Here is a 15,528-nt window from a genome sequence, read left to right on the forward strand (position 1 = left end):
AATACACTGTGGTAACAAATATAATGCACTACACTGTATTTTGTCTTTTTACATATTTATTTGTTAATTTTCCTGTAACTACTGTGGTACAACCAAGGTAGTGCATAAACTTTTTAACAAATATAAAGAAAAATATTAATGATTTTCCCTACCTCTTACAACTTTAGTAAAGTGGGAATAGGTAGGAAAAACAATAAAACCTACTACTTACCTTTATATAAGGACCTCACCCAGAACACAGTCAATGTGTGGTGTAAGCTACATGGCTGCAGTTTACTTTTATAAACACAGCCATTAGCTAATTATATATTGGCTTGTAATTAGCATGTACTGCAGTACACCGCAAAGTTACAGCAGTGTACTGTAGCAAGTTATATAACTCATTGCTTTGGCACCTATAACTTTATGACTACTTAAACAAATTAGACCTAATACCAAAAAGTACCCTTTCCACCCCATAATATTTAATCCTGCCAAATATTATCTACATCTGGTCAGCCACTTTCAAACTACATTTTTTTAAAATACACTCTACTACACCACACACTACTCCACTCTACGACACTACACTCTATATCACTACTCTCTGTGATACTCAGCTCTATGCTATTTGTCTCTATGGGACTTCACTTTCTGCCATTCAAACCTATGCCACATCTCTGCACGCCTCTCCACTCAACTATACGCCACTCCACTATATGTTATTCAACTGTGTGGCACACAATTCTATGCCCCTCTATACCACTCCACCCTACGCTATTCCAATCTAAGCCACTTCATTCCAAGGTACTTCACTCTAGGAAACTACACTCTACACCACTCCATTGTATGCCACTTCAGTCTAGGCACTCAACTCTATGCTATTCTACTATATGCCACTCCACTCCATGACACTCTATTGTACGCCACTGCATGCTATGAAATTTCACTCTATGACTCTGTATTGTATGCCACATCACTGTACACCACGGCACTGTACGTTAGTCCACTTAAAATCACTTCACTCTACCCCACTCCAATCTAGGCTTTTTCCAGTGTATACGACTCCCCTCCATGACACTCAACTCTAAACCACACCACTGTATGACAGTTCACTCTATGCCACTTCTCTCAATGCCACTCCAATCTACGCTATTTCAGTGTATGCAACTCCACTCCACGGCACTCCACTCTAAGCCACTACACTGTGCGCCACTCCACTCAAATCCACTCCACTCTATGCCACTCCAGTATATTCCACTCCACCCTATGGCCCTCCACGCTACATCACTCCACTCTATGCTATTCTACTGTCCAGTTGCTGCCACTCTAATGTACGCCAATCAATTCTATGCGACTTCACCAAATGGTACTCCATTCTATGCAACTCCACTCTATGCCACTGCATTGTATGCCACTTCAATCTCGGCAACTCCACTCTAAGATGTTCTGCTCTATGCTACTTCACTCTGTGACACTCCATTGTGCGCCACTCCATGCTATGAAATTCCACTCTATAACACTGCATTCTATGTCTCTCCACTGTACTCCACAACATAGTAAACTAGTCCACTGAACTCTGCACCACTACTATCTACGCTATTACAGTGTACACAACTCCACTCTACTCCACTCCACTGTATGACACGCCAATGTACACCACCACATTCTATGCCATTACACTCTATGCCACTCCACGTTATTCCCCCTCTACGCCACTCTACTCTATGCCACTCAACTCCACTGTTTGCCAATCTACTATATGCTACTCAACTGTACACTACTCAACTGTGTGTGACTTCACTGTACACCACTCGACTCTACACCACTCTATGCCACTCCACTCTTTGCTTTTCCACTTTACAGCAGCCCACTCTACTGCACACCACTGTACATCACTCCAGTCTGAGGTATTCCACCCTACTCCACTTCACTGTACACCACTCTACGCTATGCTATTCTACTGTATCCCACTACACTCTACACCACTCCACCCTATCCTGCTCCCCACTAAGCTAATCCACTGTATGCCACTCAACTGTACACCACTCCAGTATACCCCACTACACACTGTGCCACTCCACTCTATGCTTTTCTACTGAACACCACTCCAGTTTAGGCCGCTCTTCTGTATGTCAATCAACTCTATGCCACTCCACTCTACATCACTCCACTGTATGCTATTCCTCTCTATGCCACTCATTTCTACACCAAAGTAATCAACTCCACAGCATGGTAATCCACTCTGTGCCACTCCAATGTATGATATTCCACTCTACGACACTCAAGTTTATGCCACTCCACTGTAAACCAATCAACTATATGCCATTTCACTATATGCTATTCCACTCTATGCCACTCCACTCCACTGTACGATATTTCAAGCTACAGCACTCTACTGTACACCACTCCACTCTAGCCCATTCCACTGTATGCAACTCTACTCTTTGGTACTCCACTATATGCCACTCCATTCCACACCACTCAACATTATGCCACTCCAAAGAACACCATTCCACTCTATGCCACTCCACTATATGCTCTTCCACTCTATGCCACCCCACTCTATGCTATTCCACTGCATGTCACTTTACACCACTCAACACTGTTTCTTTTTACACCACACCGTCCTCTGTAAGTCATTCCAACCTACTTCACTGTATGACACTCCACTGTACGAGAGTATCTTGTACAATCCTGTCCTCCACTCAACTCTATAGCACTCCTCATAATGATACTCCACTCAACAACAGTACACTTTACGATTTGAAACTCTTTATAATTAAAACGTAAAAAGCAAAAAAATCAATGAAAAAACCATAGGTTAACGCTTAGTTATAGTTAGGAAAACATTTTTTTAATTATCTTTTATTCTTCCTATGCAGACCACACTTAAACTTTAAAACATTAGAAATTGTAAAGTTATAAGTATTCCTTATATATTTATAATTTAGGCAACACCTCCATATTGCTACAATTCACAGACCTTCCTTCACAGTGTTGTCAACTCGATAACCAGTCAGCATATGTATAAAGCAGACCTTTTGGCTTTGCAAAAAGTAACCAATAACTATAATCAAATGTATTGTTTTTAAATTCAAATCAATGTTTAATAATAACAATTGTTTCAAATATCATTTGATAAAACACTTTTTAAAAAACATTAAACATGTCTTTGAGTCTTTTTAAACTTATTTCAAGCCACAAAGTGCAGCCATAGAACCAACCACAAAGTTCCATGCACTCTAGGTGATGAGCATAGAGCTCCAGCTCAGAGTGCTTTAAAATAAATATGGTAAGCTCTTGCGGAGGTCATGGATTCACAGATTCTATGACCCAGGAGAAATAGTATATTTTTTTAATGTTGTTTGTGTGCTGCTGTGCTCTCTGCAGCCCCCGACAGCATTAAAGAAAATAATTGATGGTGCCCTTCTCTGTTCTGGGGGCTTCACCTGGAATAAAAACTATTACTGAAAAAAGCCCTTGGGCACTATGGAGTGCTCCTTGGACAGAGCAGTGAAAACTAAACGAGCAGCTCCTGCCACTCATTTATTGTTCTTTTTGTTTTTAACTGGTTGCCCAATGTCCTCTTGGGGCACTCACATGATATTCTCATGTCGGAGGCCTTGAGGTAAGTCTCAAGGACTCCGCAGCCCCTGACGTCTCACCAGCCAGCACCCAGGCGGGTACCAGTATTTTTTTTGCAAAATGTGAGCCCCGGTGCCCATTCGGGCTAGCCACAACATCCATGTCATTGGGGACTGCAGCGATATCCTGATGCCCCCGCAGCCCCTGCAAGCTTCCGAGCCACCATCCATTGTGGTGCTGGCAGGAGCAGGCCATTTCTCTGCTTCTGCACTGGCTGGAGCAGCTTCTTTTTCTGCTCCAGTCCACAAGGGAGCAAAGTTGTGCTTCCTGCCCAGCAGAGTGCTGGTACATTGCTCACATTAGTCCCCGGAGGGTGGGGTCTCCTTGGCCAATGACCCGCTCTGGGAGGGAGCCCACAAGCCCTCTCCCCAAAATGTACATTTCTGCCCTGTGTGTTGGGGTCCCTAGGTTGTCATTAATGCTTATATATATCAGCCCTGGGGCATGGGACCCTGGTACTAAAAAAGGCTTAGGAAGGGGTCCGCTCAACCACTTCCCAAGAAAAATTAAACATGCAAGCCACCGGACCTGGCCCACTATATGGGGCTCAGTTTGACAACAGGCAGGGACCCATGTTTTTTTGATCAGAGCTGGGGATCCACAGATTAACTGCAGTGCCATGGTGCCAATAAAATATGTTTCTGGTCCCCTAACCCTGCCCTCCATCAGGCTTAGGGGGGCAGTGTTATCCCTACCTTGGCCTCTACATGTTTTCTTTCTTTCTAATTCAGGATAGGGCACTGAGTCTTCAGCTGCTGCCATCTTTGTCGATGTGATGGCAGCCAATCAGATCATATCTTTTGATCTGTTAGGTCTGCGGATACTCAGAGTTATGACATATAAATGTATTTTTTTACCTTAAATTCTCAAAAAATATTGAACACATGTACACCAGAATCACAAAAAGCATACTTTCTGGACCAAGATCTTCTGCATGAAAAAACCTTGTTTTGGGACCTCCCTTTTTGCCCAGCTCTCTTTTGTTGGATCACCCAATAGTTTTCCAGGAAGGAGATGGGGTGGTTGAACATTTTTTGGGGAAAGTTTCATGAAGATTCATCAAGTGGAGCCAAAGGTTTTAGCACCCCAATAAATACTTTTTCTTAGGAAACATGGAACTAACTATAATTACCCAGTGGTGACTACAACTGGGTGATATATAGCATTATATACATGTATAACTTTCCCCCTTTTTAGGTCTTACCTTCCTTTACCTCTTCTTGTTCCTCAACTTTATAATCCCCTGTAGTCTCCACTGAACGCTAAAACCTCACTACCTCCCTTTGCCTCTACCCTCCCCTAAACCCCAAAATCTCTTTACCTTCCTTTACATCTATGCTCCCCTGAACCCTAAAAATCTCTTCACCCTTTACTTTTGTCTGCCTCTAAACCCTAACAACCCCATTGTTCCTCTTACCTCTATCTTCCCCTGAACCCTAGAAATCTCTACCACCTTTTACCTCTACTCTCTCCTGAATGCTAAAAGCCCCTTACCACCATGTACCTCTACTCTCTCCTGAAGTCCTAAAATGCTTTTACCTACATTTATATATTACCCAGTGACGATCGCCACTGGTTAGTATAGGTAGGTCAGCGTCTGCATAGGAAATGTGTTTTTTGTCATGCTAATAACTTTGGCACCATTTGACGTTCCAGAGGATAACATTTTTAAATAAAGTGCCAATTTTTGCTGTAATCCCATGGGATCCTGTGGGATCTAAAAAACCAAAAAATGGCAGTCAGGGGCTGAATTGTATAATAAAGGGGAGGGGGCACATGGGCCCCCTCCCAAGCCATTATATGTAACGGGAAGCCTACCCCTGGGCCGCATAACATAAGGGGAGGAAGTCATGCAGCCCCCCTTCCTGTGCTCTTATAGGCCCTGGGGAGACCACCCCATGGATTAAATGCAAAAAAGAGGGGAGGAGACATGCAGCCCCCTTCCGAGCCTTCAACGGCCCAGGGACCCCATCCCCTGCATCACATTTATATAATTAGGTAGAGGGGAGGCACGTAGCTCCCTTCTGAATCACAAAAGGCCCCAGGGAACCTACCCCCAAGCCAAAATGCCAAAAAAGGAGACACTACATTTTTTAAAAGGGAGGGGGGGGGCACATGGTATTCCTCCCTAAGCCATCTATAGCCCCAGGACACAGCCCACCACCAGGACATAGCAGTTTCCTTGTCTGCTCCAGCGAGGGCCAGAAAACTTGCATTTGTTCCCATCTGGCAGGAGCATTTTTAAAACTCTGCCTAACGTGAGCAAACACAAAGGGTCTCCCAGCTGGAAGGAGCTTTAAAAATGTTATCAACGGCTGGGAGCAAACTTTGATCTGTTTCCCTGGCCTCACTGATGTGGGCAGGGAAACACTTCAAGGTATTGCTCTCGCCCGAAGGGCGAAGCATAAATAGCTACTCCCTGCGGGCATGGCCAATGCTGGCTCCCACAGCATGTTGGGAGCCGTCTGGGGCTTGGCAGGCCCTGGTGCTCCCCTACGGCCCCCAACTAGTGTCATGGCTGGACACCAGGGCATCACCCTATATTAAACGCAGGCCCCGGAGATGGGGCCCCGGGCCAATAAAGGCCGGGATAGGGGACCACATGGTACCCTCCCTTTTAAAAGATATATGCCCTGGGAGATGATGTCCCCTGGGCCTACTAAGGCTTTGGAAGTGGAGCCACATGGCCCCATCCTCTTTCTTTAAAATTTCGGCCCTAGGTATGGGGTCCTAGCGATATTAGAGGATAGGGAAGGGGTGCCGCATGGCCCCCCTCTTAAAAGAAAAATGGTGTTCCCGTCATTTTGCATGCTTATGGACAGTTCAGTTTACCAAAGGGAACCAAGCATGTTTCCTGACGTTTTTTAAATTGAAAAAGAATCAACAATTTTTGCCACAATCCCACTGGACTCCCATGGGATCAAAAAACAAAACAACAAATGGCGGCCCCCCCTAATTAAGGGGAAAGGGACAGATGGCCCCTATCCTCAAGCCATTATAGGCCCTGGGGAGCCCACACTTGGGCCATATTACAAAAGGGAGGGGGGTGCATGGACCTTCCTTACCAAGCCATTAAAGGTTCAGAGGAGCCCATCCCATGGGCTGAAATGCCAAAAATGTGGAGGGGATCCAGGCACCCGCCCTCCTGAGACATTGAAGGCCCTGGGGGGCCCACCCCTAGGGATAAATCAAAAGAAAAGGGAGGGGGCAGTGCTCCCTAAGCATTCTATGGCACCAGGCACCTCATCCCCTAGGCCCAGCTAACACCCTGGGACACAGCAGTTTCTGTGCCCACACCGGCAGGGAAACTTGTGATTGCTCCTGTCTGGCCTACTCCCAGCTGGCAGGCGCTTTAAAAATGCGTGCCTGGCTGGGGGCAGGCTATTGATGTGTTTCCTTGCCTGCACTGATGTGGGCAGGGAAACAGATCAATATATTGCTCCTCCCCAGAGAGAAAGCAGCATAAATAGCTGCTCCCTGTGGGTGAGAACAATGTTAGCTCCTGCATTATATGGGGAGCTGGATTGTGCCACAGGGACCCTGGGGCTCCTCCTGTGGCCTCCAACATCTGCATGGTTGTTGCCCTGGGTGGGCACTAGGGCACCCACTTTTTTAAAAGGATGCCCCAGCAGATGGGGTCTCCAGTGTCAAAATAGGTCTGGGAGTGGGGCCACATGCCCCCCTCCTGTTTAAAAAAAGGTCTTAAGGGAAGGCTTGGGAGGAGGACATATGCCCCCCCTCCTTTAAAATACATATTGCTCTGGGGTATGGGGTCCCCAGAACCTATTGAGGCTAGGGGAGGGAGGCCACTCAGCCCCACCTCTCCTTTAAAAAAATATATTCCACGGTTCTCCCTTTAAATTACTGCTGAGGATGCAAAGGTGACAAATCACCTACAAGCTCTGCCTTTCTGTCCCTGCTCATTCTACGTTACTAGTATGCAACGGTGTTCCCATCATTTACAAGGCTGATGGACACTGTGTTTTCTTTCAAATTGCACATTGTAAAATTATCTGAACTCCTTGATGAAGGTGAAAGCATCATTGATTTAATGGAGCGCAATCTCTTCTGTAGTGACTGTCCAAGAGGAGTGAGTTATTTCTTGTCATCTCCTGGTCTAAGAGAAGAGTCCATGGTTCTCCCTTTTATTTGCATGCAAAGGTTCAAAATCACTTATAAGCTCTGCCCGTTTGGCCCTGCCCCTTCCATTCAGTAGAATGCAACAGTGTTTGAGACATTTTACAGACTTATGGACAGGGTGTTTTCTCTACAATTGCATTTTGAAAAACAATCTGAAATCCTTGATGGAAGTGCATGTATAATTGAATTATTGGAGAAAAATCTCTTCTGTAGTGACTGTCCAAGATCAGTAGGTTCTTCTACATAGTACATGCTACCATTTATAACCTGCCTTGAGTTATTAGACAGAATCTTTTCAGCATGATAATTTATACTTAACATAGAAGATTGTGCATACCAGGAACAAAGCAGGAGTGCTAGTTTTGCTAGAATAGATGAGTTATCTGTAAAGTTTTCACCATGGTGAGGAGGGTGCAGGTAGTATGTTCTTTTTCACTTTCAGATTGTGGTTATTTTTAGTGAATAGTGCTTATTTTTACAACTGTTGGGTAGAAAGTACATTGTTCTTAGTAGATTTATTTTTAATACGCTATGGTGCATTTCTCATGAGAGTTTCACTGTCTGCAAACAGTGTGATACAGAGTAAACTCTCTCCATAGAGGAAAAACTGTTTACAGTACCTACTTTTCGGCTCCTATCTATCAACTGTAATTCACTATTTTGGCTTTCTGTCAACAATTGTAGAGATATTGAACCCTGCAGTCAATCAGTGTTACTCGTTTGTCTGTGGTTGATTGGTAGTTTGATCTAGCCTATAAGTAAAGTGTATGCTATAGGCTCAATGTTGCATGAAATGCTTGTTTTCAACATCTTAGAAGGTTGTTTGTGTGATGGCAGTAGTAATGCATGATTTTCTCCAGAGCTACTTTGTACTCACTGTTATGCCTCTAAAGGTCATATTAATTTATAGAGCAATATGTGTGAAAGTGAAGTTTGGATGATGTCATCAGTGATGTCATCAATGGTGTCATTTGAAATGTCATCAGTGATGTCATAAAGCATGTCATGAGTGATGTTGCATGGGATGTTATAAGCAGTGCATGGCGGGGATGCAAGTTATAGTTAGTGCTGCTAACTATAACTAGTGAAATTTGTGTTTTATTTTAGTTCAAAATGTTAATGTTCTTATTGACATAATTACCTAACTACAATGTTACTTTAACCTTTGTTTTCTTCAGTCAATTGCTACGTTTTTTTTATAACACTTAACTATAACGCCACGTTAACATTCGTTTTTTCCAGTGAATTTCTAGGGGTTTCTTTTAAACTAATGGAATTTCATTTGGGTGTATGTATGGTACAATAACTTAATAATATATCCTGTGCTTGGACATTTTTCTGAAATGGCAGTGCTTTCATATTGTAAACAGGAAAAGATGCAAACTTGGCAAAATATTTCTAAAGAATGAGGATTTGGTGTAGAGTAAAACAGCAGTGTTTGTGTTGAGATGGTTATCTCCTCAGTTCTTCTGACTCTCATATTGAGACATTTTACCAGCAAGCTCATAAATATTGTGATAATGTCCTTTTATAATATTTGTATGTATATTTACGTCATTATTCAGATAGAGAATTCCACAATTAATATTGTATAGTATTAAGCTTTGTTATGAAAATCTATTACTCACACGATTTCTATATTTTGTTTTAGTCTACTCTTTAGAGTTATTTTTCGTTTGTTAAGTTATTATTTAATATTAATCTGTAATAGGAGAGCCGTTAAAATATTGTTGTAATATTCATTTAGATATATTTAGTAGGAGTCGAACACACAATCCCGTGCATGGACTCCAAGATGGGGTGTAATTCCTGGTTACTTTTTGTGAACCTCTCACAAGATTGTACATTTGGGCTAAATTAAGAACAGTGTTTTCTTGTAATTCTGAACATAGTAACAGATTACAGAAGTTGATTATGTTAGTAAAGTTGATTAGGATATATTCCATTGCTCACACCTCTCTACATTATGATGTACCTCTCAAAAGCTATATTAACACATTCTCACCTCCCCAACCAGCATTTCACTCTGAAACATGGTGTAGATGAGGTTTACCAACATTAATACATTTACTGACAATTCACAACAAAGTTAATCAAATATATTGTTAAATACCTGAACTTGAAGTTCTTTCTTTAATACAGATGCAGACACCAGTCTGTTTCAGCTCCATATAAATTTACTTCTGCTGAGCACAACTCAAACAGATTTTCTTCGCCTCCAATGAGCCAAGAAAAAACGGATTCTCCACCCATTCACATCACAGCATTTCTCTAACCATGTAATAAGAATGGTAACTGTTAGAACTGGGGGTCTCTAGTTGGCAGAGGTAGGCACCTTTGACCAAATAGGGACCCTTACTTCTAAGTCAGGGAAAGAGGATTACACTACTGGATAACCCCTGCTCACCCCCTTGGTAGCTTGGTACAAGCAGGCAGGCTTATCTCAGAGGCCGTATGTTAAGCATGTGTGAACACATACAGTAATACAGTGAAAACACTACAGAGGGACACCACACAGGTTTTATAAAAATAAGTATTCTTTATTTAGACTTAACACAAGACCACAAACAACAAAAATCCAGAATATTGTACTCAAAATATGCTTAAAGATGGTAGAAGTCACTTAGTTCAAGTTGATGATAGATGCGACACAGTTCTCACAAAAGTACCTGGATGCGTAACACAAAACAAACAAAAGGTTTGGAGATGCGTTGGTTCCTTACTTCGGGGGAGACGATGCATCGTGCCTCAATGCTTGCGCAGAGTAGGGGATGCGTCTTGGTCCTTACCGGAGAGGAGGTGATGCTCAGAATCTCATACTGCGTTCCAGTTATGATGCGACAAGATGGTGCCTCGATGCGATGCGACAATCCGGTACGATACGATAAGACGGCGCCCTTGATGCGATGCCGTGAACATGATGCGTGCATGCCCAGCGGCCGTGCGGCAAACTCTGTAACTTTGGAGCAGCGGAAGGCCCTGCGACACGCTTCTCCTTTGATGCGACGGTGACCTTTGCGGTGGCAACACGCTTCTCCCATGATGCGTCGGGTATCAGCTTTGACAAATGCATGCTTTTCTGGTGATGCGGTGGTGACCTCTGCGGCAGCGACACGCTTCTCCGGTGATGCAACGGCAACAGCTGCGACTGCGACACGCTTCTTCTCGTTGAGTCGCACTTCCAGCAACACGCAGGCTTCTGCAGACAGAAATCCCACCAAGGAAATTCAGAGGGGGAGCTGGTGGTGGAGTCTTTTGTCCCTGAGACTTCAGCAGGAGGCAAGCACAAGTTCAAGCCCTTGGAGTAATATTCTGCAAGATGATGAAAGTCCTTTGAAAGTCCCTTCTCCTCTCCTTGGCACTGAAGACATCACTGTAGGGCAACACAGGAACACAGCACACTGACAGGGGGGCAGTCAAACTCCTACAGCTTCCTTGGTTCTTCTCCTTGGCAGAGGTTTGTCTTGTTGTTCCAGAAGTGATCTAAAGTCTTGGGGTCTGTGTCCCCATATTTATACTACTAAATCCTTTGTCCTCTGAAGGCAGAGTGACCTGTACCTCGTCCAAACCAGTTCTGTGCAGACCTGGAGCACTTTGTTTACAGGACTCCTTCTTTCCTTTGGTAGGGTGGACCAGGGTCCTCAGACACATCATAGAGGGTGGAGCCAGGATTGTGAAAGGCAGGCACAGCCCTATTCAGACGCAGGTGCTACTCCTCCCACCACTCTACATGCAGATAGTTCTATTCAGCCCTGTCCTGACTCACCCTGTCTCCTGGAATCCCCCAGCTCCTCTCACTCACAAAACCAGTCACACAATACACAAGCTAGCAGAGGCAGGCTGGATGGTTAGTTAAGAAACTACCTACTTTCTAAAAGTGGTATTTTCAAACACAGAATATTAAAACCAGTTAGTAAAAGATGTATTTTATCATTCTGAGTTGAGGCATACTAAATTTTGAATTTCTACTAAGGGTGGGCGGAATTTGCGAAAGTGCCTTTAGCAAAATATCGCGAAATGGCAAAAACTCTCCGCGATCACGCAAAATTTAGCGTGATCGCGGAGATTTTTGTGTGCTGATTAATGCGTTACTGAATTTGACCTTCAACTCGGGCACGTGCTTTATTTATATCTGTAAGACTTACAGATATAAATAAAGCAGGTGCCCGAGTTGAAGGTCAAATAGTTAAGTGCTTCCTGTTGGGGTTTAGTTTTTGTGACAGGAGCATCGTGCCAGAATGAATCCTGCCCTGTCTATTTATCCAAGAAGATGCCACCGTTTTGTGCAATACCTTTACTCAACTGGAGTACTTTCTACTGGCTAATCAGTAAGTGCTATCTCGTTGGGTAAATGTATAGTGCTTTTCCTACACTACAGCTGCGTAAAGGGCCAGAAGTGTTCTCTCCAGCGACCATGTGTGTCTGTAACTTTGCCACCGCCATCGGGCTTCCTGGTTGTGTATTCGTCCTAATTTTCAGTGAAGTCTCACAGCAGAGGTCAGAAAGATTAGGGTTAAAATTGAAGGTAAACTGAAATGCCTGTAATCAAAAGTTAAAGTTATGTGGCTCCCGCTGTTTGTATTTTTCCAATCTCCACACGCGCCTGACGTTTGCCTTCATCTTCCCGCTCATACCATAGGCTCAATGTTTGCAATTTTCCAAGAATCAGGTAGGAAGCGGTTACAGCCAACAACAATATTATTAACAGCAAGGACATGGTGGCAATATCGACCGGGTCTACGCAGTTAAGTGGTCATTTAGCCCAACTGAGCAATGGGGGTTGGAAGGACTTCTGAGTCGATCAAAAGCCAGTCTATTTTGATTTCACTGGTCGCGTCTTGCGAGATTTCTCTTTCAAGCAACTGTGTCACAGCATCCTTTGCCCTGCCTGGAAGTTCCGTCTCTTTGATGAAGCCATTAAGCAACTTTGTGCATTACTGCCAGGAAGCAGTTCACTGCTCTGGGTCACTACTCCACTTTCCTTTGGGATATATATGCACTATCACACCTGCCGAGCCTCGACCGTGCTCACGAATGTTTTGTGCTGATTAATGCGTTACTGAAAGTGACCTTCAACTCGGGCACCTGCTTTATTTATATCTGTAAGACTTACAGATATATTATAAATAAAGCAGGTGCCCGAGTTGAAGGTCAAATAGTGTGCTTCCTGTTGGGGTTTATTTTTTGTGACAGGAGCATCGTGCTAGAATTATTCCTGCCCTGCATATTAGTTATTCAAGAAGATGCCACCGTTTTGTGCAATACCTCTACTCAACTGCGGGATGGGCGACAATGTCTGTTCCCTCGCGGATCGCGGAAGTTTAGACATTTTCGCGTTCCTCGCAGAACGCGAAAATGTTGAATTTTCGCAATTTCCGCAAACGGAGCAGAAATTGTCGCCCACCCTTAATTTCTACCATGTTCCCTGAGTCAGTTAGGATTATAAGATGTAATAATCAAACTGCCCCTTCTGGCCTATGGAGAACAGTTAGCCTTGCAATAGTGAAAAACTAAAATGGCTGTAATTCACTATTAGAACATGCCACACACACCAGGGCATGTCCTACCTTATCCTTACAATGCACCCTGCCCTTGGGCCTACCATAGGGGTGTCTGATATGAAGAAAAGGGAAGGTTTAGGGACTGGCAAGTGGGTGCACTTGCCTAGTCAGCAAGACAGTGCCAGACTGCACGCAGGCTCTGCAATGGCAGACCTTAGACACACTTTTACAGGCTGCTTCTGTGGGTGGCACAACAAGTGCTGCAAGCCCACCAGCAGCATTTAGATTTACAAGCCCTGGGCACTCCTAGTGCACTGTACTAGGGTCTGACTGGTAAACCAAACCAACCAATCATGGATTCACAAATTCATACATTAATTTACAATAGGGAGCACTTGCACTGTGGCACTGGACAGCAGTGGCACAGTGCCCTGAGCATCTAACACCAGAAAAAACACATAAGGCAACAGCAAAAAATGGAGGGGAGACCCACGCCAAGGTGCCAGGTCTAACAAGCAGTCTGTTGGAAAAAGAACAACACTGGGTGTTCCGTCTGGGCACCAATGTAACAGGTCTTAACGATAATATACCATGGAGCCATTTCTCTTGAGTTGAGAATATATACCGGTTGCCACCTTATACACTGATCCACCCTGTATATGTGGAATGACCTTACAACCCCCTAGATATCCGTTTTTCCCAGACCAGGAGTACTGGTTTACCAACTTATACGATTTGTTTTGGCCCGCGAGGGGGACGGTAATGCGAAGCAGCACCTTGGTATATGTGAGTACGGCATAGCCGCTACAGAGAGGCCAGTTCTATTTTCCATTGAATTTGGACACCGACCTAATGCAGCATTTTTTATCTACAGAGTCCAATTAGCACAGGGTCCCTTTCATTCTAAGGCTCATGATGCCATTGGCTTCAATACAGCAAGTATGTGATCAGTTTTCCATTCCAGGATGTTTTATCCTATATTCTGATTTAAAAAACCTCCTTAGTCACTGCAAGTTCTACCTTGGGACATAATCCTTTTAGTGTGTGTGTTTTTTGTTACATGTGTGTACGTCTTGTACCTGTCTCCTTTTTTTACAGGACACTGCACTGGCACGAATATTTTATAGTTCTCTCCATTTATAAACACTGTATTTATCACTTATACAGGTGACGATTGCCACATCTGGAACATAATTTGTATACCTGATGTTTTTTCCTATAATTTGTGTTTCATTTTCAGATTGAAACTTTTCACAAATAATTTTGAGACCATTGTGTCCCATTTTGTGCCTTTTACTATCTGACTACACATAGTACTTAAACTGTTGCCATTGTCACACCATTCATTTGAGTAGGGTAGGGATCTGTGTACTCGTCCTGAAGAAGAAGCATCACGCTTCGAAACATGCTGCCACACACAGGAGGTCTTGTACATTAATACAACACACCTCCACCTCACACCTTTTTATTAATACCGGCACCACGGCTTATTAAAAATCTTTACTTCTATGATGCTAGGTATTTTTTAACATTCACTTATCACTCACTCCTGACCCTACCTCTCACCACCTCTCACACCACACATAGAGATAACATCAGTGCTCCCGCGCATTTGTTGGTAGTAGCACACTGTGTTCCGTAGAGGGACGCGAAGACCCCTATGATGAAGCATGACACCAAGGGCCCCTTTGGTGTGTGAGGGGTATTTAAGAAACACGATGTGCTTCTCACCAATGTAGGAAACACACTTGACCCATGATCAAACATCATCAATTGCAATCTTCCTTGGGTGGATCTTTTTGTTTATCAATAATTGTAAGGGGAGGCTGAATTCATCCCAGGTGTTCATGTAGGACACCAACTCTCCACTCCCTCCTTTGGTTTTTTCGAATGGGTCAGCTCAGGCAGGTCCCCCAGTTCAGCAACTTGCTACCCTGTAGGTTCCAGGGCATCCCCCTCAAGGTCTGCCTCCTCCTGGACCGTGGGAACAATGGGGGCTGGTTTCCCGTGCCCCCACCTCTTCTCTTTAAGGCAGGTGCCTTGGACATACTTTCAGGCTCCAGGATCTCTTGCACACCCTTACTGGCTGCCATAGACCGAGTGGCCACACACCCACTCAGGCAGACCCAACATCTACAAATGAGACCTTCTCTCCACCTTAGCCCAAGGGGAGTTCTCTAAATCATTGCCCAACAGACAATCCACAGGCATGGCTGGCTTCACAGCTACTTGAAGAGTACCAGAGACCCCCCCACTCAAA

Source organism: Triturus cristatus, chromosome 6 (assembly GCF_964204655.1).
Source record: "Triturus cristatus chromosome 6, aTriCri1.1, whole genome shotgun sequence".
Taxonomy (NCBI): Eukaryota; Metazoa; Chordata; class Amphibia; order Caudata; family Salamandridae; genus Triturus; species Triturus cristatus.